This window comes from Panthera leo, chromosome E1 (genome assembly GCF_018350215.1).
Source record: "Panthera leo isolate Ple1 chromosome E1, P.leo_Ple1_pat1.1, whole genome shotgun sequence".
Taxonomy (NCBI): Eukaryota; Metazoa; Chordata; class Mammalia; order Carnivora; family Felidae; genus Panthera; species Panthera leo.
The window spans coordinates 52,569,724-52,594,529 of record NC_056692.1 but is presented as its reverse complement, the minus strand read 5'-3'; the positions used below and the strand labels follow the sequence as shown (position 1 = coordinate 52,594,529).

Sequence of the window (24,806 nt, the reverse complement as noted above, 5' to 3'; positions counted from 1 at the left end):
AGAAAAGGTTTCCTTGTTGGTTCGATTTCTCTGGAGATATCTGGAGGATAACACGGCAATTTTTTTTCTAGGAGGGGCACCGGGGAGCAAAAACTAGAGAGCCGGGTTTTATCGGCACAGCGGCCCATACAGAGAGGTGACATTGGAGAGAACAATTGCTAGGTTGTTTGGTCACATTTGCTGGTATGAATGAAGCTTAAGAAAAGCTGTCTTTGGATTGCTACTAATAGTCATCTTCAACATGCCTGCTCTCTCTCTCTCTCTCTCTCTTTCTCGGTTCCCTTATGAAATAAGGGCACACTGGTAATAAACAAAGCACTATAAAAGATCAGATTGACGTATTCCGTGGGCTCATTCAATGTTGGGAGCGAGGCTTCTGCACACCATCGCTGGTGCTTTCGGCTCCAAAAGCTGGGCCGGGACGGAGAGATGGTGGTGGGATGAGGCTAGACCCCCTTCTCCCTTTCTGGAACCTTGCCGAATCCATCAGGGCCGTGTCCCTGGTCGGCTAACCCACACCTGACGGCTAAGGGACACAGGAAAAGACGGCAGAGTAGAGACCCTTGGATTTGCTCCTTTGGATTTTGGATTTTGACCTGAGTTTCTTTGTCAGTCCTCATGCCCGACCCAGGTGAGTAGCCTCCCGGGTTAAAACGCCGTCGTTGAGTTGAATCTGACTACCGCCGCCTCCCTTTGACGTTGATTCAGTTGTGACTCTTATTTTTTCTGTCCTTTGCCACGGTTTAGGGCACTAGTGGGACAATCTCTCAGCGGAGTCCTTTCTGGCCACCTGCTGCATGAGAGGCATGTCCGGCTGTGCAGGGATCGTATCCTCGGGCAGGAATGAGCTGGGTGGGCTCATGTGATTTGGGAGGATAGTCAGCAATGGTGGGTGAAGGGGAGCACGCGTGAGTCTTCTCCTGACAGGCAAGCTTTCTCGCCATGAGCCTCTTGCTCCTGGCCAGGCCTCTGCCTTCTGCCTTCACTTTCTCTATAACTTGCCCTGTGCTTTCCATTTGCAAGACTCGCCAAAAGCACCCAAGAGAACCGTCCGGTTTCAAAGACAAGGAGCTTAGATGAGTGAACGGTGGGCACCGGCTGTGGATCTTGTTTCTCTCGTGAATTGGTACCCAGTGCCCTGGCCTAGAAAGTTCATCCGCACACAGGTGCTGGTGAGCTGGGCTCCTATAGGCTCAGCCCCTGAGTGGAAGAGTAAGGATGAAAGCGGGGACCCCAGGGTTTGGGGGCTCTGTGCCTCATCAGAGCCTAGCTCTTCTTCGCATTGCTATTTGTCCTTCTTTTCCTGGATCACAAGCACCATTGCTGGGAATATAACCTCATAACAGACCTGAATGAAATTATCTCAAGTTTGCAGACGGGAATGGAAGGCTGGTGTGTGTGTGTGTGTGTGTGTGTGTGTGTGTGTGTGGCGCGCGTGTGTGTGCGCGGAGGAACACATCCGAGGATGTGACACGCATCCTTCAAAGACCTGCTTTTACTGAGCCTCAAAAATGCTCGTACCACATATACACAGTGTGATTACAGCAGGGGCTTAGATCTGCACGTCCTAAAGGGCAAACTGTCGTAGCATCTATGTATTCATTTCGATCTTTCCATTAGTGAGTAATGCCAAACAGTGGTTCAGTATATGCAGTCTATAGGATTAGACACTCGTAAGTTGATACAATATGTTTAGCCTTGGGATTTTAGGCATTTCCCAAATGGCCCATTTATTATTATTAGTAGTAGTAATTTTTATTTTACTTTTTATTTTATTTTATTATGATTTCTTTATTATTACAGATTATTATTTATTTTTAACCTCCGTTTTGGGAGTCAGCTTTGAAAATCATTCATCAGGAGTCATCCTCCAGTTATTACAAAGGGGAGACCTTCTGGAGTTTAACTAAAACCTGAAACTTCCTAGATGAGAAAGACTGTGTGTGTGCGTGTGCATATGAAAACATGCACCGTGGGAGCTGTAGACAACATAGTGGTATAGTGCTCGTTCTATTTAGGTGTGCGTACAGGACTGTGAAGTAATCTTATGGGAGAACATTGAGTCATTGTGGCTTGGTCATTTAGGCTGAGGCTCCAGATTTTTCAACAGAGCTTTTTCGGAGAGCATCCTACTGCGAACACGTAGTATTAATTCGTAGGAACGGGGTTCTATGTAATACCTCATCTACGCATTTCCTAGACACGCACAAAGTTTAACGTATGTTGATCTGCTTGATAATGAGCAATAGATGGTTGAAAGCTGTCCTGATTTGTTGTCTCATAGAAAATTTCCTTTTTATTTGCTCAGCGTTGAGACTTTTTTTTTGTGCCTGTATTTTCCAAATGGCACTGATTTCTCTGGAAGTAATGGGGCATTTAATATGGCTCCTCTAAGAGAAAGCTAGTAAATGTCTGGCCTTCACCTGTGCTGGGAACATAGTAGGGGTTCAGTAACCTTTTGAAGAATAAAGGAATGATTGAGTAGTGTCTGACTGCAGGCGATGTTCACCTCTATATTTGTTTATACACATAGGTATTCTCTTGAGTAGAATATTCACAGAGTCACTGGACCAGCTGTCTTTGAACTCAGCCGACCTATTCTTTTCTTAGTTATCCGTAACTTAAATGCAATCACTTGATTGCTTTGGTATTATGTAAATGGATCACCAACCTTTCTGTGCTTCAAATTTTCTTCTTTGTGTATCTCTCACTATTATCTGCATTTAATCCACAAGATGTATTATGGACTTTATTGACATATATCATATATGTGTCAGTGTAGGCTAACACAAGAGTTCGTGTTCTCTGAGACCACCGCTTAAAATATGTTTGCAGTGTATACAGAGCCCTGGAATAGACTTTAATTTCCTTTCCCAATATATACTCATTATTCCAGAATGGCCAGCAGGATGTAGTAGTACGGGGGTCAGAGATTGTTATTCATATGAGGTGAAAGGGGGAGAGAGTACATCATTCTGGAGAGTTCTACCATTAACACTAACCACAAGTCACAATCTACTGCTGTGTTCTATAAGCCTTTTGCCGGCACAACGTTGGATGAAGCGGTTGCCAGTGATGTCTGGCCCCGGACATCTGCCTTTCACAGACTTATGGGGGCATGGGGACCCGGGGCTCAGACATGTGCATTATTCACTGTTTCTTTCTCTGCTTATTAGCCTTGTGGGTAAGGGCAGCATTAAGCAATGGCCCCGCAGCCTTCGAGAACAACACGGCAAAACGCAGGAGAACACACAGTCTTGTGTTTGGGGCTTTAAGAGGCTCTGAGGTGACTTGGTGCTTGGGAGGAGTTGAGAGCAGATTGGCTTATAGCCATTACTGTTGGCTAATAATTGCACTAATCTTTTGGAGGGAGGTTTTGTGCGCTCGCATGTTCCCCCTCCCCTCAATACCCAAGTCAGAGAACAATGGGGGACTGTGTTTCTGCATTATTCCATGAGATAGGTCAGGGAACTTCCACCGGGTGGATAAGGTCTGCGATGGATGACCCACGACATTAGCCCCAAGCCATCACGAAGGAACCGGTGAGCAGAGCACAACTGCTCTGGCCAAATTACAGGGAAATTTTTCCCTGGCTGAGCCAATGGAACAGCAGCTGTTCGGGGGTTATCAGATCCAGTGCCCTTTGGGGGACCTCAGAAGCAAGTGAAATTCTCGCCGAGAGGGAAGAGAAGCAGGGAGGGCTGTGTGCGCGCTTACTCCTGCTCATGCATACACTGCAGACTATCCGTTTTCTCTCGCCTAAAATTCGCTCAGTAAAACCATTCTCTTTTTCTCTCTTTTTTAGAATGGATGATATTTATTTATTTATTTAAAATGTTTATTTTTGAGAGAGAGAGAGAGAATGTGAGCAGGAAAGGGGCAGAAAGAGAGGGGGACAGAGGATCCGAAGTAGGCTCTGCACTGACAGCAGACAGCCCAATACGGGGCTCAAACTCACGAACTAGGAGATCACGACCAGAGCCGAAGTCAGACACTCAACCGACTGAGCCACCCAGGTGCCCCGGAATGGATGGTATTTAACTCACACTTGGAGCAGAGATGCTAAGTGGGGATGTCCCTACAGAATGAACTGTGTGTGTGCGCACCTGTAGGGCAGCGGGGGGTGGTGAACATATTCGTATATAAGGTCAAAGTCCAGTTGTCAGGAGTGAAATTAATCTGCAAGACTGGTCTATGAGGCAGACATGTCCTCTCGTGGAGAAAATGTTATTTAAATGTTCACTTGTGATGAGATTTCTCCCTGTAATTTATAAAGCAAGTATTTGGTAAATACCTTTGCCTAGAAGGTCAGAACAAGAATCTCAAGGGTCATAAGATCCAAAGAGCAGGTAAACCTCACAGTGCCTCTGTCACCGTGCATGCCAATTTCCTACACTCTCCCCCAAACGGAGCACATAATCACATTAAACATCCTGAGCCCTACTATTTCCTTTTAGTGAATTTCCACGGGCTGGTCGTTCACATGTGAGGCGTTGGGAAAGCAGGGTCCTTGCCAACATATCAATTGGGGTAAGCGCAGAGCATTTTAATTCCACTCCGCCTCTCAGCCCCAGGTTTCCCTAGTGCCCACTTGGGGGGTGTTTCCCGCCTCTCCATCTGCTCCCCGTTAAGCAACTGCTGGGTTTAGTACAAGGAGGCTGGTGTGGTGGTGGATGGAGCACGCAGTTCGTGTAATTTGGCAGGAGGTTGCATGCTGGCACCAGAGGGCAGTGAAAAGGAGAGGAGGTGAGCGTGTTTCCACAGGACAGGGTGTGTTCGGGGGGGGGGGGGGGGACAGACGCTGGGGGCTGGCAGCGGGAGGCCACCTAACTGCCACTAGTGGCTGATGCCCCTGGAACTGCTGGTCTGAACTGGATTAAGATCCAAGCAGAGACACAGTTTCTTCCTTCTCAGACCCCGGGAGTTCTTCAGCCTGAGTGTTCCAGCTCCCCACGAACATTTCCAAATTAAAAAAAATAAAATAAAATAAAAATACGTGTGGAAAATACAGTAGAAGTGACAGTGCCTTCCCAGTTTCCGACAGTTCTGTTTTGACTTCACAATCAGCCAAGCTCCAGCCCCTGAGTAGCTGGCTTAATGTGTCACCGTGAGTTATTAACCGTTTCCCTGCCTCTCTTGGTGGGTGTCCTTCTGGCGCCTTGCCTCCGGCTGGCTCAGTGACCTGCTAATCCTGTGTCCTTTCTCTCAGGCTTCAGGCATGACCTGAATGGCTCGGTTTCTCTCATGAAGTCAAATTTGAATTCACTTCGCTCCCGTTGGCTTTTGCCAAGTGGTGGCTGAAACAGGAGGGCGATGAGTAGGGCAAAAAGAATGACTCCAGAGTCAGCTCTCAAGGGTCCAGAGTGTCCCTTAGACATCCAACTGTCTAGTACATTTTTCTTGCTTAAGGGCCAAAAGGCAGAGGAAGGCTCATTCCAGAACTGGGAAGACGTGGGACACAGTCTGTTGGGAAGTGGAGGGAGAGCTCATCTCATATATTTTAATGCAGCAAATTTAGTCTTTGTGAGAAGGAGTCAGTTCCTCCAGGCATCTTAGCTCTCCTTTTCCCACCATCTGTCTGGTGCCTCGTGCTTTCGTTTTGTCAGTTGGGCACTCAGGATCTTCTTAGGCAATATCACATATTCAGAACATTACCCAGTGTTCCCTTTTCCCTCAAAACTCCCACGTCCCCAGGACCATTCTCCTTGGAGCTTTGAACTTTTGGGCCATGCAACGTATTACTATGGGGAATAATTCAAATTAATAAATTGCTTGGGGCCTACTGATTTAATGCATTTTTTAAAAAATGAATTTCAAAATGAAGGCATCTTTTAGAAACAACTTAACATGGATTAAAAATTCTGTTTTGTTTTTATAAAACATAAATTATCTTAAAAGAGGTAGCAAATTCGCATGACCTCTGAGTCAAAGTATACATGTGCATGTAGTGAAATCTTCTCCTCCAGTAACTCAGCTCCCTCTCTGCAGGCAACTGAAATTGCTAGTTTACGGCCTATTTTTGTCCACAGACGTTTTGTGCATATGTGAGCAAAATACATTATCTCTCCCTTTTTAAAAATTTGTAATAAATGCTTTATTTTAGAAAAGCTTTAAGTTTAAAGAAAAGTTGCAGAGATATTACTGAGTTCCTATGTGTACCATCACCCAGTCCCCCTCTCCTTAACATATTTTTTTTTTTCAATTTTTCAGAGAGAGAGGGAGAGAGAGAGAGACAGAGCTCGAATGAGGTAAGGGCAGATAGAGAGGGAGACACAGAATCCGAATCAGGGGGCTCGAACCACAAACCACAAGATCATGACCTGAGCGGAAGTCGGACATTTAACCGACTGAGCCACCCAGGAGCCCCTTATGTTATTATGTACATTTGTCACAGGTAAGGACATTACAATTAACCACATTTCAGAGTTTACCAGATTTCACTAGTTTCGTTCCAAAGTCCCTTCTCTGCTCCAGGATCTCATCTGGGACACTACCTTAAATTCAGTTGTCATCTCCTCTGAGCCCCTTCTAGTCTGTGATGATTTCTTAGACTTCCCTTGTTTTGATGATCTTGACAGGTTTTTTTTTTGGGGAGGAGTCATTGGATGCTCCTCAATTTGAGTCAGATTGGTGTTTTTCTCATGTTTACCCAGGGGGTATGGGTTTGGGGGAGGATGACCTAAGTGGTGACGTGTGTTTTCATCATTGCATCATGCATACATGGCGTCCACATGACTGATCACTGGGGATGTGACCCTTGATCTCCTGAGCAAGGTCGTGTTTGCCAGGTTTCTCCACTGTAAAGTTGCTTCCTCTGCCTCCATACTGTATTCTTTGAAATCATTTGGTGAAAGTCACCAAATGCATCCCATACTCAATGGGGAGAGTTATGTTCTGCCTCCTGGAAGCCCCTTTCATTCTTAACAATATGGCAGCCTACTTCACAACCTTTACTGTGCCTTGACTTTTTTTAAACAATGTATTTTAGAGATGGCTCCATTATTAGTTGGGAACTTCCACATCTGTTGTTAATTTTCACTGATTCTGTGAATGTATTGACACCATACATGATTTAACTAGTCCCCTTGTGATGGGCCTTTAGGCTGCTTCAAACGTTTTGGTTTTGTACACGATGCTGAAATAAAAATCCGGTACACATTCAAGTGTATCTTCAGGATAAATTTCCAAAAGTTGAATTGCTGCTTGAAGAGAATGTGATTGGTAATTTCTCGAGCTATTGCCATACTGTCTTCCATAGAGAGTGGATGAATTTATATGCCCCCAGTGATATCTAATCAACATGATTTGGTGGATGAAATTTCAAGTTGGTGGAGGAAATGTTTTTAAACTGGTGGTCCATTCAATGCTTCCACAGATCTCCTTAAATCACAGCACAGTAGGAAAAACAATAGATAATCCAATTATCTGGGTGCAAAATGGCCTGTGAGCTAATTTAATGAGGCTAGAGCCCGGCCCACCCCCATCCTGAAGACTTCACCTGTCTCCGGTCTGACTCCTTACCTAGGCTCCCGTTCATGCCCGTTTCCTGGCATGCTCTGAAAACTTTTCATCTGTGCCTAGAACATTCTTTATTCTTTCAAGACTCTCACCTTTTCCCCAGCTATCCATATACCCATTGAAAGCTCACATCTTGGTTGGGCCCATTTGGCTCCTTCTTTGTCAGTTTAACCCAGATGCACTCCATCTGCCTTATATTTTTTTGCACCTGTATATTATGTTCAGACTCTTTGAAGTCATTGCTACATCAAACAAAGATTTTGCCTCTCAGGTGCACTGTGAATATTCTGGGGCAGGGGGCTATTTCTTCTCTTTATTGTATCATTCTCCAAGGACTCTTGGACCCACTGTTCTGTGAATCCATGCTGTCAGTAGTGCCACCAATGGACCCTCTTCTTCTCCATCCCCTGGAACAGGAAAGAGCCCTGTGGAAGGAAACCACCTCTGTGAGGATGTCTGCCTATCACTGGTCTCTCGGTAACCATCCTCTCCTCAGAATTACATGAGAGGGACAAATATTTGCTTTGTGACTAAGTGATAATTTCCCAGAGGTGGTGAGACATAGCTATGAAGGTCACTAGTGAGATTTGAAATTATGTCAAAATGTTGCAAATCACTGAAAACTAACTCTGGGCCCCAAAAGAGGCCCCACTATTGTGGATAGTGGGGACCATGGTTTCTGTGATGTGTTGGCACTGGGCTGACATGAATTTATTTACTGCAGCTGGATTGGCTGCCTACTGGGAAGGCTCCCCCACTTGGCCTTATGCTAGGATCCTTTTGGTCTAAGTCCTAGCTGAGGCAGGAATACTCTGCTCTCACACAGGTTGTCTTTTGCCTCAGTCTCTGAAACCCAGCCTTCCTACAATCAGAGCCCTGAGAAGGCCAGTGTTGCACTTGGGGACAGACTCTTCTCTGTGACCAATGAAACATCCCCTATCACACCTCTACTTTCTAACCCCCTTATACATTTCTACTGACATGGTTGTTATTCCATTTGGTTCCCATCCATTCAATCTATTTAAATTGTGGGATTTTAGAATCTGAAGGAATCTTCGAACCCTAAGGAAAAGGAACCCAGAAAGGTAGAGTCTTTCTCAAACTCACAAAGCTGGTTGAAGAAGCCCAATGGTCAGCTCAGGTGGGTCTCTGACACCCATGAGATTTTTTTTTTTTCTATCACATGCCCTTATTACCCACTAATAATAGCTAACACTTAGTGAGGACTTTCTATGAGCTTAGCACACACAGTAAAAGGTTGTGCAATGGTTTTATAACAATCCTCTAAGGCAGGCACCTACCATTTTACCCATTTGGCAGATGAGAAAATTGAGGAAATCGTGAGCAAGTTACTTGCCCAAGATCACATGGCTAATAATAGGGGAAGTTAGGACAGACTGCAGAGCGTGCCTTCTGCACGACATTACATAGCAAAGTAGCATGTAGAATGGACGGCATTAGGTTTTACAAAGAGGCTATGGAAGAAACAATCTCTGCCCTTGACCGTCTTTGTTCTAGTTGAGGGGGTGCTAGGGTTGCCAGTAAAATACGGAACACTCAGTTACACCTGAATTCCAAATAAGCACCACATATTTTTTTAGTATAATTATGCCTCAAATATTACCTGGAACATATTTATACTAAGCATTATTTGTTGTGTATCTGAAACTCAAATTTAACCAGACATGCTGCTAAATCTGGCAACTGCACGGAGAGCACCTAGAGAACGTTGACGAGCCGAGGCTCCTGCAGTGTAGGCTCTATGTACTTCCTTATTCTCACCGCACGCGGTATCTTCTCCCCTCCTTCCTTGCTTCTCCCTCCCGGCTACAGGCACACCTTCCAGAATGGGCAACCTTGCCACACACAGCAAGTTGTACGGCTGTGTCCCAGGCTGTCCGGCATGGAGACGTTTTTCTTTCTGCCTGTGTGCCCAACCCTGGGGTGTGTCCTGTGGCTCCCAAGGCCTCCACTCTCCTCCAGGAGCACTCTTCCTCTTGGCTCTCCCCGCTTGCTCTGCCCAAGCCTCCACCAGCCCAGACGTCCGTTCCACCAAGGTCTCCACCCTGCCCAGTGGGTGCGCTGGTTTGCATCAGGTCACTGTGTGCTCATTAGTATTCGCCCAAGTCACGGGGCCCAAAGGGAAAGAGACGGCCAAGTCATCTGGCTACTCCTTCATCCTCTCTCTGAGATAGGCTTTCACGGGAATCCGGGTGAGCTGTTGGGGTGGGGTGGGTGGGTGCTCTGAGCACACTAGGTAACAGTCGCCGCCTGTGTACTCTCTGGGATGGGGGCGTTCCGCTGGCTATTTTAAGGCCAGACTGGTGAATGCTGGGTTCCCCTTCATTTACCTAGGCTCTCAGTATTTTCCCTGGCACACTCTGAGGTGGTCAAAGAATGTGGGAAACCAGGCAAAGGAAAAAATTAATGCTCTGTGATGACGCCCCTGGTAGCTGCTGCTAAGTTCCATGGAAAAGACGGGAGTTGGGGGGGAACGGGGGGCTCGCTATCTGTGTCTATGGGTGTCTCCAAAAGCTTTTAGCTGTATTGGCACCTACTCAACTCTAGAGATGGTGGAAAAAGAAAATTGGCTGCTAACTCAGTCCGAGGCCTGCCTGGTGGCCCCAACTCCACCCACTCCTGTGGAGTGGCTTTGCCCACAGTGAATGCCCCTTTATCGTCAGTGAGCGATACTGACTTTTCAAAAATACTGTGTAGGCCTTGTGTCCCAGATGCCTGTGGCATGCTGGCTCTGCTTCCTTTTCAAGGTTGTTGGCTTAAAAACCCACCCAGAAACCTGAGAAAAATATCTCCAGTTGGCAGCTCAGGAGGCTGACACCAACCGCCTCCTGTTTCTTAGCCCGCTGGCCCCCAGCTACCGAGAGGACAGTTATTATAAGTGAAGGGAGAAATTTTGGTGGTGGAAATACGCAGCAGGTAAATCACAGTTGGTTAAGAGTCCTATGGGGAGCGTTCCCTGCATCGCGTAGACTTGTGTGGTGAAGACATAGTTCATTATCTTCCATGAACAGTAGCTTGGCTTTGCAGGAAAGTTCCATTGGCTTTCTGCAGGTCTGGCCATCTTGGTTAGCAGCTTTCTATCAGAGCCGATGGTAGAAATTGAGTCCAAATGTGGGTCTGAAGTTGGGAGTGGGGTTGGATATTGGCTTTACCTGTGGATCAAGCATTTGTTATATGCTGACTGTGTACCAGGCCCTTGATGAATCATTCTGCATACATTATGTCATTTGACCTTCACAACAACACCATGTGGTAGATGCCATTAGACCCACTTTATGGATACCAGGTTGAGTATCTTGACCTTGGCCCCGGACAAGGTCAGCCTAGAACACCTCCTGTGCTGTATCTCCCATTACGCTAAGTCTCACTAACGGAAGGATTTTTCTCTTGAGTTTTTTTCCGTCTAATTGCAGCTTCACTCTTCCTGGAAAAATTGGTCATGCCTGGATTGAGAGATCCACTTGAAGATTTTCCAGTCGTTTATCATGTATTTGTAACTGAGTTTTATTTAGATGCCGGTAATGTGGTCTTACAACTCTTCGATCAAAGTGTGTAACCAATGCCTCTCCCAAAAACTATTGTCTTCTTGTCATACCTGGATGGGTTTTGTCAAGTGGGGAGTTCATGCATTTCACTGGTCAAAAGATGGAGACCATTAAACGTGGTCTCCAGCTGCCTCATAGGACGATCACTTGGGGCTGTGAAGAGTGAGCCCAAAGGGTCCATGAAACAATGCTCCATGCGACCTGTTGCTCCTGTAAAGCAGTGCCCAGCATACAAGCTCTCCGTGTTACTTTCTAACTTCCCAGTTGGAAGTGAGCTGTGGGAAAGTGCTCAAAGCCCCTGGTATTTGACTAAGTCTAGGCAACACCATACGACCACGTTCTATCGAGTCCTACCCAGGTCCCCACTCTGATCCCAGTTCCCACTATTACTTCTATCAGCCAGCCCCCTTTGCCTTCAGTCGATGGTATCACTTCCAATTTCGATGACTGCTGGCTTGTCTTCATTTTGATGGCAACTACAAGTGAAAAAGCCCAGTAGCCTTGGCCTGTGGCCACCCCATTATTAACACAAGTTATGATTTTTCATTCAGTGCTTGACCACCCGGCAAGCACACTCTCCTCCTAATAGGCAGACCTTCTCTCTGCCTGGAGACAGGAGTTGGTGAAGCACAGATACCTAGAAAAAAACATCGTGCTCCCATCTTCCTCCAGAAGACATCGACCCAGCACCCTGGAAAGTAAAATGAGACGGTGGTATTTGTTCGGCTGGTCTAGGTCCTTCCCTAACCCCCAGACTTGCCCACTACTCTTCATCAGATGATTTTCACCCCCTCTATGAACATTTCATCTAACCTTATACGTATTTTGGTACATAGTATATAAGAGCTGGCTCTTATATACTATTACTGATCACTTTTTCCCCAAATTCTTTGGCCTGTGTTCTTTGTATTATGCAGCAAAGACATTCATTCCATCGCATTTCCAAATTGCCCACTATGGGCCAAGTCCGATGCTTGGTTCCCTGAAGAGTGTGGATGAGGTCAAGGGTGAATAAGGGAGACTCAGTGACCGGGCCTTGGATGAGCCAACAACTGCGGACGACACACAGGCTGTACTAGCACAGCACCAACAAGGCATCATAAAAACGTGCTCTTGCCAAAATATGAAGAACAGCTAAACCTCATAGAAATGAACTGGAAAAATACAATCACGCATTCATTCTTAGTTTCATTCAACATACATTTTTGGAAGGTCTTAAATATCTAAACTTCTAAGTTCAACCGTAGTGGAAAATGAACAAGCTTCCTGTCCTCAAGTTGCTTATAACTGGGGTCTTAGGGGAGGCTGTAATCAGCTCTTGTTTATATTTTTATTGTAAAACATAAATATGGAATCTAACACTTACTAGGAAGTATATTATTTGGGACACGCAAGGACATTCGTTAGATTCAGACAGACACCGCTGTTCCCTAGTCATTCTTAGATTTTAAAATATTAAAACAACTTAAAATCAGAGCATTTCTCTGTGTTGAGGTCGTCAACATGAGCTGACGAGGCGTGTTGAGCATGCAAGAAGGGTGGCCGGCATGAGTCTAATTCATCCGAGAAATCCTCGCAGGTGTCGTGGATTCAAGACGGAATTTGAAGAACTTGCAGGGCACAGAGAGACAGGGCTCCAGGAAGGGAAGACGTCTGGACAGAATGTAGAGGGAAGTGAGGAAATCAGAATGGTGGTGGGTGGTGGGCATGGGGGCAAAAAGATTCACTTAATGAGGCAGGAAGAGCAAAGCTGTGTGGTAAGGAAGGGGAAGAATAATGAGGAAGGAATCCTTGTAAGATTTACTCAGATCCTGGTGAGGCTGAGCAGTTTTTAATTATTATTATTGAAACAAATTTTGGGGTAGGCTCTTCCGATCCCAAGGCCATGATCTTTCCTTCATGGTGCATCATGCGTGCTTGAAAAGGGCAGTAAGGGGGTGCCTGGGTGGCTCAGTCGGTTAAGCGTCCTACTCTTGATTTTGGTTCAGGTCATGAGATCTAGCCCTGGGTCAGGTTCTGTGCTGACAGCACGGAGCCTGCTTGGGATTCTCTCTCTCTCTCTCTCTCTCTCTCTTTCTTTGTCTCCCTCTCTCTCTGCTCCTCCCCTGTGTGCTCTGTCTCTTGCATGCTGTCTCTCAAAATAAATAAATAAATATTTTTTAAAAATAAAAAAATAAAAAGGGAAGTAGTAAAAGTCACCAGATAAAAAGGGCCCAATGCTGAGAGTCAGTTTACAAAATTTACCTTGAAACAAATGAAAAAAAAAAAAATAGCATAGAGAGTAAAGTGTGCATGGATTCTAAACATAAAAATAGAAGGTGGAAAAAAAATGTATTTTCAGCTGGCCGCAACCAGACTCCCAGAAATCTTTTTGCACTTCCCTGTGCTATTAGCATCTATTTGGTTAAAATTTTGAGGAATACTGCCCTCCGTCCCGTCACCAACATTCACCTCTCAGTTTGTACACTTAACACAAGACATGCCATGAAAAACATTTGTACCTTCAAAACAGCGTGATATCAAAACACCTAAAGCAAACTGTTAGAATTTGCAAGAACAATTTGGGCAAAAAAACACACCTGTGAACCCAAATAAGCACAAAACCACAAAAACAGCAAAGGGAGTCGCTTCTGTTGGGCAGCTCTTCGCGAACATCTCTTTCCTTCCTTTCTTATGGTTCTTTTGGAAAACCTCCAAGATCTGCTTTAAGCACCAATTGTACCGGTCATGCCCACAGCTGGAATATTGATGCCAGCGGAAGAATCTGTGATGTAAGTAAGCTCAGTTGCTTAAGCATCCGATTTCATTTTAGCTCAGGTCACGATCTCAAGTCATGAGATCAAACCTGGTTGGGATTCTCTCTCCCTCCCTCTCTCTGCCCCTCCCCTCCCATGCTCTCTCTCTCTCTCTCTCTGTCTGTCTTTCAAAATAAATAAATAAACATAAAAGTAAAATTAAAATAAAATAAAATACATTTTCAAGCATGGTACCCAGCCTAGCACCCCACATCCCCTGCATTCTACTCCTAATCTCTGATAGTGGCATCTCTTTTGAGAAAACAGAGGCCCCAGCGCCATGACATTCAGACAAGGGAGGCCATCTCTCTTCTGCAACCTTGCACAGAATTAGGTCATGGAATTTCAAGAGTGTTGGGTCCCAACACTTCCAACACGTCTTGGAAGACAACTTCCGCTTTTCCTTTTTTCCCTTTTGATAAATGCTAAGCTCCGTGTCAAAATATTTACGATCAGAGCCAGGAAAATCGGACGTTTTCTTTTGACTTAGTTCTCTGCCTCTGGTTGGGTGTTCTGGCCACTTCTCTTCCCACTGCTCATTCCTCTTTCCTCCTTTCCACTTTTCCAACTTTTCCTCAGTTCCCGCTATTTCCATCTTTTCCTCTCTCTTTATAGTATTTCTCATGGCTCATGTACAATGCAGAACAAGGGAATGGGGAATAATTGCCTAAATAAGTAGACTGTCCAGTGGACAGGTTGTAATGGTCGGGTCAATGAGGGCCAAGATCTCTCTCATGTAGTTAGGAGGTACCCACTTTGAAGACTTTTTTTGAAAATGAAGTAAACCCTTTGAAAGTCTAAGCTGTAAATGGGTAACACTAAGGTACAAATTCAAATATTTTTTTCCCTCATTATCTTCAAAAACTTTCTGCCCTAACCAGCTGCCTACTCTGTCCTATCACTGATACATATTTCAATATTACTGTTGTTGTTTAAATTGACTGAATTCAATGAAACCCAAACTATAGGTCAATTTGGCAAACGTTTGTAAACTTGTTTTGTTGGGCAAGATGAGTACGATGTAACTTACGTCCTGCCCTGGAGGAACTTCACACTTTGGTGGGGAGAATAAATAAATATATATCCATTTATATAGATAAATGTATTAGTTATCTATCACTGTGTAACAAATTACCCCAAAATTTAGTGGCTTGAGATAATCCACATTTGTCACTGCACAGTTTGTGTAAGTCAGGAATATGGGCATGGCTTAGCTGGATCCTTTGCCTCAAGTTTTCTTATAAGAGTAAAAAGTGTTGGTTTAGGGTCTGCGGTTCTTTCTGAAGACTCAACTATAGGAATTTTCATTTCTTAGTTCACTAATGGGGTTGTTGGAAGGGTTCAGTTCCTTGATGGTTTCTTAAGCTCAATTTCTCAATTTCTCACCAGCTGTGGGCTGAAGGCCACCCTTAGTTCCTTGCCACATGGCCCTCTCCCCCATGGCAGTTTGCTATCAAAGTATGCAAGCTGAGAAGGCAATAGAGATTCTGCTGACAAACCAAAGTTACCATCTTATATAAACTAATTTTAGCAATGACAGCCCATCACTTTTGTGTATTCCATTGTTTAGAAGTGAGTCATCAGGTCTAGCCCACGCTCAGAAAGAGAGGATTACATGAGGGTCTTTAGACCAGCAGGGATGACCACTGGGAGCTATGTAAGAAGCTGCCTATTACACATAAAGGTTAAGAGATTATTAAAGTGAGGCTCAAAGAAGCCATGATTCTGTCAAAGCAGGGAGTGGTGGAAGAAATCTTCTCTCTACAAAAGGAGGTGTTTTCTGACTACACTGGGCTTCTTTAGGTTTTGGCATCTACCCAGTGATTTGTGGAATGATCCTTGACTTGCAGAATTTGTGACTGGAGCCTTGAGAGCTAACCACTTAAGGTGTTATGTCCCTAATCATGGAGAAACAGGGTGCCTCCACAGGGTCCCAAAAGCCATATTTATAGTTGTTCTATTCAACATCTGTCTCAAGGAAAGTTTCGTAGTCCCTTGGTCATTTAGTTGTTTATTTATTCACTTATTTATGTATCGGTTAATGCTAGACAGTGAAACTCAAAGATGAATTACCTTTGAGGCACCTGGATGGCTCAGTCAGTTAAGTGTCTGACTCTTGGTTTTGGCTCAGGTCATGATCTCACAGTTTATGAGATGCAGCCACATATCAGCCTCTGCACTATCACTGCAGAGCTTGGGATTCTCTCTCTCCCTCTCTCTTCTCCTTCCCCCCAATCTCAAAATAAATAAATAACTTTAAAAAACCTTAAAAAAAAAGATGAATTACCTTTGAGGCAATCAAGATCTAGATCACAGGACTCAGAAATGAGGTAATCAAGACTAGATCATGGGACTCAGAAGTGAGTAAGATTTACTTTTGAGGGTCTCTCCTCAATCCAGACAAGGGTTCAACAAACTACATCCTGTGGATCAAATCTACCCCTGCCCTCATCTGTTTCTGTATAGCTCATGAGATAAAAATGGTTTATACGTTTCTTAATGTTTGAAAGAACAAACAACAGAAGAAAAATGTTTTGTGGCACATGAAAATGGTATGAAACTCAAATTGCAGTACCCGTAAAGCTTTATTTGGACACAATCATGCCCATTTATTTACATATTGTCTATGGCTGCTTTTGCAGAGTTGAGAACATATGACGTATAAAGTCTAAAATATTTACAGTCTGGCTCTTTAAGAGGAAGTTTGCCTACTCCTGGTCCGGAGAAGGATGGACATACAAACAAATAATTAACCGCCTTATGATACGTGATATTCTAGACACACATACCAGGGTCGTCAGGAGCACACAGGCGTGAATTCTGTTCATAACTGCTTCTGGGTTGGTGATGAAAGGCTTCGTGGAGGTCTCCTTGAGAATAAGTAAGGGTTTTCCTGAAATGGGAGGTGTTAGAGAGAAAATTATTCATGGCGCTTGTTAAAGATGGTTCAGGAAGACTTTACCCAAAAGAGACTGCTGCAATGTGGATTTTGTAGAAAGGGAGATAGAGGGGACTCAACCCTGAATACAACAAGGGCTGGCAGAGATGCATAGCCAAGGAGCAGGGTGGGGTCCCTTGGTGGAAAAGTACTAGGAGGAAATATCAAGACTGGGGGGATTCTGGCTAAACCAACCCAACAAGATTTTTGCTGAAGACTGGCCAGGGTGATAAGATATCCAGGGTGCAGGATGAGGAATTTGATCAGATATCCAGGGTGGGGGATTTTTGCAAAACTGATCCAGCAGGATTCCTGCTGAAACTAGACTGAACGATCCAAGGACAGAGCCCAAGGTTGGGGCCGGGTCAGAAAGAGGATTCAGAACAGTCTGACTCAAGTTTGGTCAGAAGAGAGAGTCTTTGAGTGTCTGTCAGTAGAGAAAAGAGAGAAGGGACAATCTCTTTCAATATCCTTAAATTGGTGACTACGGGATCCTTAGAGGGTTTAAGGTACCCCTGAAATTGTTTGCCAAACCTGTGTTTATATGCATATGTGTGTTTCTTCCCCGCTAGGGAGAGGGTCCGGTTCTCACAACAGGTTGTTTTTTTTTTTTTTTTAACTGTTTAAGAATCACTCTTGCGGGCAGACATGGCAGCCTGTGCAAAGCCACAGATGTGTAAGACACAATAATACACTTTTAGGGGTCAACAGTGAGAATACAAAATAGGTTTCTATGGGGTGTAGATGGAAATAAGGCTAAATAAAGCTACTCGCCATTGGAGGGATAGCCCAGGACCTGAATGGGGCAGAGGTCTGAGGCTGACTCAATATAGTTTAAAGTACTCGCTAGCACAAGGATATTGACCAAAATCAAGTTAAACAGACTTGGTCTCTGCTCTCAAGTGGCCACTCCATCGGAAGCAGCTGATGGATAGGCTAGAAGAACTCAGTCACCTATGGAGAGGCTGTGGGTTGGCAGTTCACTATAGTAACACTGGGGAAGTTGGCCAGATATCCAGCTTTTGAGTCAATCCTTGATCAAACCCCATCTCCTATTCCCCTCCAAACCAAAACAACATGGACTAAACCTGCCGTGGCCCTGCGAAAGTCTGGCCAAACAGCAAAAGGCAGGCACAAGAACCAGCTTCCTCTTCAAGAGGGTGGGGGGTCTTTGTATTTGATGGTGCTGGGGGCACACAGAACAACAGAGAACTCTCCAGTACTGGCAGGGAGAGTCTGCAGGCTCTGGACGTGAGGTGTGTGGGGAGGAGGTAATGGTTTTCACTGAATTCCTTTTTATATTTTATTTAGATTAAGTTCTGCTCAGCGGGGTGATTTCTTAATTAGAGCCGCCCAGCCAGGCAGACCTCCAGCTCAGACCCCTGTGCTGCCTTCTAAGGTTTCATGAGGGACCTTGTCCTGCCTTATTTCCTGAGTTCTAATATTTGAATAGTGTGCAGTGGATTTCAATGGGAGGAAAGACATGTAATTTAATCATCTTTATTAGATTTTGCCTGTGGATGGGGAGAGGGGAAGGAAGGAGGAGGGACGTGTGTCCTCTCTTTGTTAATTTTTTTTCCTTTTTCTCTACCTTTCTTCCAGTGGTCAAAGAAGTTGGAGACTCAACGGCTGTTTCTTTTTCCTTCATTTTTCACACAAAGAAGCTTCATGAGAACATTAAGCCCCAAAGAGAATTGTGTTCATTGCAAGACTTGTCAAGGATTGGTGGAGAGATTTATATAAACAAATCATTCAGTTCTTCCTTTGGTGACCTTGGTCCTGAGAGTGAATGCGATGGTCCTACAGCTTTTTGGCCCTTCATCAGTACAGAAGCTGCAGTCTGTGCTCAGCAAGACCTCACCAAATGCAGGAAAATTAAAGAGAGAAATGGTCCATGGCGTATTCTTACCCACCATAAATTGGCGTCATTTTGGCCACCATCCAGGGGAGAGAAACCAGCCTCCTGAAACAGAGAAAAAAGATCAGAAGCTGCTGTAAGGAAGGGAGGTTTGTCGAGTTGCTTTCCTCAGGATGGGAGAGGAAAACTGAGAAGGAATTAACAGGAGCAAATAGTCAGCAGGGGTCTTTTAGGGGAAATAAATCTACTGGAGTTTTCCAACAAAGAAAGACAGAATGCAGCATAGCACATCAAAAAAGTAATAATAAATAATAGAAAGAAAGAAGGAAAGAAAGAAGGAAAGAAAAAAGAAATAATCATGTCCAGAATTATCCCAATTGTCTTGCTCAATGCAAACATACACACACACACACACACACACACACACACACACACACACACACCCTGCAGCCTATAATCCTCCCTCATGCCCCTATCCTGTTGATCTTTCTTCACTTAAAAATTATCGGCAAAGAATTTATTCATTTGGGAGAATTCCAGGCACTACATTTATGTTCAGTTCAAATGAAATGGGATCCAGACTTTTCAAACTGTGCTGTTCTGCAGATAAAACACAAAGGCAGGACCTCATTATCTGGAGACATGGTCCTTTCTTTTTCCTCTTGCCTTTTGTTTTTAAGCAATTTTAGGCTTGTTTGGAAAGTCTCATAACAGGGGCAGAGCATTTTTCACCACATCTATTTCAGGAGGGTTTTTAGTTAAGAATAATGAATTTACCTCTACACAGATGGAAGAGTTTTACTAAAGCTAGAAAAGACACTTTTACTAATATCCCCGATAGGCTGATCTTAATCCTCTCATTGTTAAAAATGCTTGGTCTACGAGAGTCTTATTTATGTGCCAAATGTCTTTATTAAATCATTAAATTAACACAGAAAAAAAATCCTATTACAATGAGTTTCTGTGTATGATCAAAAGTTGTCCATGGCCTTGCTGATAGCCTACTTATTCCAAAATTTAAAAAGGTGAAATCCCAGGAGAGCCCAACGCTTGGCCAAGTTTTTAAAATTTCATTGTAATATGGCCGGAAGGGTTACTAGGCCCCAGCCAAGAAAAGGCCTAAATTTTTATCAAGGCAGTAGTCCCTAAAAAAAAGAAAACTGTGAAAAATAGGCTTCCCATTCACCCATAGAAATGAACTCTTGGCACCATTGCAATATGATTTGACCTGTAGAAACACGAGTCTCTGATATCCACTTTGATTTAAAAAACCCAAGGGTCACATTCAAAGACCAACTGCACTAGTGAATCCGGGGCTGTGGGATTGTGAAAAGAGTTTAAAAAGTCAAGAGAAGCAAAGTTTGGTATATTGGATTTTGAAATGGAACTAAATATATATATATATATATATATATATATATATATATATATGCATATATGCATATATGCATATATGCATATATATTTGCATATATGCAAATATATATATATTTGAATGCAAAATTAGTACATGTTGACCATAGGAGAAAAAATTCACTCCTGACCCTCCCACTGAGAAAGTACATTTGTTTTGGATTTCTAGACCTGATTCCTGCCTTTATGTGGAAGTGACCATTAAAGATTCTGTGTTAGGGCATAGTCTAGAAGCACGGGGCCTGATGGACATTAGGAGAACCTAAAAAGAGAAGAAGAGATCCAACTTGGAGGGTCCAAGGCCTATGTCCTGTCAAGGGGATTCGGAGGGCTAGGTTAACCAAGTAATGGAAGGTGGCAGGAGGTCCAGATGAAGCGGTACACAAGGTGAGGCAATGCAGGGTGCAAGATCTTGGGTAGAACCAAGAGGTAGTGGGGGGCCTGGGTGGCTCAGCCGGTTAAGCGTCCGACTCTTGGTTTCGGCTCAGGTCATGATCTCACAGTTCCATGAGTTCAAGCCCTGTGTCGGGCTCTGCACTGGCAGCACGGAGCCTGCTTGGGATTCTCTCTCTCTCTCTCTCTCTCTCTCTCCCTCTCTCTCTCTGCCCCTCCCCAGCTCGTGCAGTCTTGGTTTCTCTCAAAATAAATAAATAAATAAATAAGAACCAAGAGGTAGCAAAAGATATGTGGCTGATGTCGGAGAAAGAAAGGAAGCATGCAACGGGCTTGGTCCTGGAGATGCATATAAAGTCCTTTAGCCTTTCAAAGATTGTTAACCCAAATTACTTTTCTTGGTTCTTCCAGATGCCTTAGTATCTCACATTATTACTAGGTACCTGCTATGTTCAAAATAAACATTTGGGAAGCAAGGGTGATTTTTCTCTTTTCTTTTTAATTGCAATTGTGATGTACTCGTGGCCTGACGTTACATGAAGTCTGGCTTAGATTAGCCCCTGGCTGAGAGATCCCTGCTAATTTAGTGACTGCAATTATGCCTGCCTCTAACCGTGGTCTGCTTTTTGTGGCACATGCCCTTGGAGTCGTTTTTCTCCAACAGAAGCAATGGTTATGCTGGCCCTCTATACGTTTTTGCCTCATCGGTGAGACAACCGCCAGGATTAGGGGTATGATCTGTGACCCTGAAACAGAGTGAAATTAATTGGCAATGAGGGGGCTGATTCCATGAAAAAGCCTGAGCACCCGTAAGTCCTCTCATAAAAGAGCCCAACTAACACAGGTGCACACCTGCCTTTCAGCCCTAACGATTCCTCCAATAAAAGCAGCAAAAAGGAACAAACATACAAACATACAACCCTTGCTTTCAGTCTGCAAGGTTGGCAAAGAGGAAACGCTCGCATAATTTAATGCTGGCAGAGGTGGTGAGTGGGTGAGTGGGGGGTGGGGTGGTGTCTCCCCTCTCCTTGTACTAAAAAAATGCAGGAGCTCTAAGTTTGGGGTTTACACAACTTGACTCCAGAGGAAGGTAGAGAGCCTGCACGTTAAAAAAAAAAAATTTTATACCAGTTCTAAAATCTAAATTAAAAAGCAATTTCTCCCTGAGTATTATTTATTAACAGAAAGAAGTATATGCCACGTGCTATCTGTGAACCCACCTTCACGCTTCTAGATTCACAAATGATACCAAGGAAAGCCACTGGTTGAGTCTGTGCATTTAGCGGCAACTAAGGATGTAGACTGAAGCGCGTTGAAAGCTCACTAAAAGTCAGCTCATCTTGCTCTTCCTGAGACGAGGAATGTGGCTGCGAAGCCACGGGAGGCTGGGGGTGTAGAGGCTGCAAGCAGGAAGAGGGGGAAGTGAGCAGGGGGGGTGGTGCCTGGGAGGGCTCCGGGCAAGTAACCAACTCCTTCACTGGGGGCAGGTGCAAATCTCCAGGGTCAGTACAGGGCAACTTGGGAAGGCAAGGGAGGAAAGAGATTTCTGGAAGTCTCCCGCTGTCCCTCCTGCCCGCTTGCCTCCTTTTCCTGGTGGTTGATTGCAAGGAGCCGCGGAAGGAAGGATGTATCAAACCCGAAGAAGAAAGAACCCCTACCATGTTGCCCCCCACGACACCAACTCTGAACTGCAGCAACACCGTGGCAGCGGCACGTTGCAGATTAACAGCAGCAGGGGCAGGAGGCGAGTCGGGGCTGACTGTTTTCTTTAGCGCCAGTGTAGGCACAGGCTCCATATCAAAGGGAGAGGGGAGCGAGTCAGTGCAATCTCGAATCAGGTCCTGGACTAGGGGTGGGGGTGGGACCAAGTCCCAGAAGATGTCAGTCAAACTCGGGCTGGATTTCTAGACCTCATCTCTGTGACCCTTTGAATGTGCAAGGAAACTTACAGTCCATCTGCTACAATTAGTTTGGGGCCGCGGAGGGGGTGGGCGTGCTGAGCAGCTGGGAGGGGCACTTCAGGCCTCCAAGTGTAACTTTTGTTTTATTCTGCTTGTTTTCCCCCTGCGTGGAATTTCTCCCTGGGGGACAGAGTAGGAGGGTCCCAGCTAGCATTATAATGGGTTTCCGCTGGCTCGCCTGGGTGGCTCAATCTAGCTGAGCATCTGACTCTTGATTATGGCTCAAGTGATGATGCCAGGGTGGAGGGATCCAGCCCCACATGGGGCTCTGTGCTGAGTGTGGAGCCTGCTTAAGATTTTCTCTCTCTCTCTCTCTCTCCCTCTGTCCCCTCCCCTACTTGCAGACTCTCGCTCTCTCTCGCTCACATACAAATAAAAAATAAAATGAATTTAAAAAAATGGGTTTCCCCAGAACACAGGATGAAGGCACGGGAGAAAGTGCCCAGAGCCAACCTCAGATCCTTTGTGGGGGATAACTACGGGTCCCCAAACTTGCCCACAATCAAGGGACACCTGGTAACGTAGGTGACCGTGTACTTTTTATTTCCAGCTCTGTCATCTCCCTGAGCAAACGTTAGAGGGATCACACATCTTGATCCTGAATTATCAGGTGGCGTAAGAGAAGCCCCACCAGGGTTGCTATCGATTACTTAGGATGAAAAGGAATCGCTTTGTGGTGGGAGTACTTCTTTATTTTTGCACGTTCTTGAGGACAGCTGGGAAAGGAGGGGGAGAGGACATTTTGGAACTGGCCATTTCTCATGGCTGTCCTGTTCGCCGCTGAGAACATTTTCTCCAGACCCCAGATCTCACTGAGAAGAAATGAGACTTGTGATCGGGCATCCTGGAGCCTGGGTATTTTTCTAAGCCTTTCTATGTCTGCCAGGTCCCCTGAAGCTCTTACCGCTGTAACTCTTCCAACTTTCCATTGTAGATGCAACTTTCCTGGGAAAGAATTATCCTTTGCTCCGTTGCTCAGTCATTCAACAAACACCACCCAGGACATACATCGAGTGGAATAAGGCCTAACACTGTCTTTCAGAGGTACGTTTCCCTAAATATCATCTCCCCGGCCCCAAGACCCTGCCAAGCTTTTGAGAGAACTTCTTTGTGAAAGGGTGAACAAGGCTCACACCCATCAGAAGAAACTCCCTCTGGCATTTCCATTCGGAGGTCATTACTGGCTTCCGTGGAACCACTCTGGGACTGGGAGGGTACCTCAGGGGATAGGGGATGTGAATTTTGAAACTGATAATAAAGACAGCTTATGTGCAGGTAGCTCTTTGCAGTTCACACAGAGCTTTCACGTGCTTTTAACCTGTTACACAGCCAGGCATGAGCTCAAAGCCACGATTCCCCTCTCGCTGGGTCCTGTGATTAGCGCTGGGGCTCAAGTTGCCCAAGGCAGGCCTCCTGGTGACTCGGCAGCCCCACGGTGCTTGTGAGGCCCTGGGTACATGGTAATGTCCCACTCAGAACTTAGCAATCACTCATATTTGCCATCTGTGTGACACACAGCCCCCAACGGTCAGACTACTACCTCCATGACACATGAGGACAGCACCGAAATCCTCTCTACCTGGCTCTGTCTTCCCGTTAGCTACTCACCTAGCGTGGCCGTTCACTCACAAAACAAAACCAACAGAATGAAAAAATGAATTAAGAAAATCACAAGAATGATGATTATAGGGATCGAGCCTGGTTTCAGGATTTGGGGTTATTTCTGTTCTTTGTGGGTATTTCCTTGGACCGAGAATCAGCATTAAAACAAATAAAAAAATAAAGCCCAAACAGCAAAACTATAATGGTTCTCAAGTTTTGACCTTTGTGCCATTTACCATCAGAGGTCATGAGAGCCACAATTACAGGACCCAGAACGGAGTTTATCTGTGAGGGACAGATTGCAGCACATTCTGTTTTCTGGGGCTTTTTCAAATCTAAATATCTTCGCCGGTGATATATGATCGTCTGTGATTGTTTATTTAGTTTTGTCTTTTTTTTTTTTTTTTTTTTTTTTGCTTTTTTTTAAAGGCAGCTTTTAGGGTCAGCCTTCACAAACAGTGGCTCAACATCTCTACAGTGTCAGCCCAGCCCCGGGCTTCTGCCTCGACCAACCCATGATGACCAGGCATGTGACCTGTCCCCAGCCGGCCGGGACACGCTGCTCCTGCCATTATTACTAAAGCTCTGGGGGAGGGCGGGGTGTGGAGAATCAGCAAACCTGACTGGTTCAAATGGATTTCCACTCTTCATGTTCAAGCATTTTGGGTTTGAGGAAATCCCAAACATTTTGAGCCCTGGGCACTTTTTCCATTAATATTTTAAACTGATGTGTATGTCAAGGGAAATTTAATATGTAGGTTT

At 44.9% G+C, this 24,806-nt stretch overlaps 1 long non-coding RNA gene across 1 annotated transcript; it reads left to right on the top strand.

Annotated features, from left to right (window-relative positions):
• Window positions 1-306: 306 nt before the first annotated feature.
• LOC122206416 lies at window positions 307-24,588 on the top strand. Its single transcript, XR_006196449.1, has 4 exons — window positions 307-631; window positions 18,420-18,811; window positions 23,377-23,486; window positions 24,474-24,588. It is a non-coding gene; the product is annotated as an uncharacterized LOC122206416 (long non-coding RNA).
• Window positions 24,589-24,806: the final 218 nt, after the last annotated feature.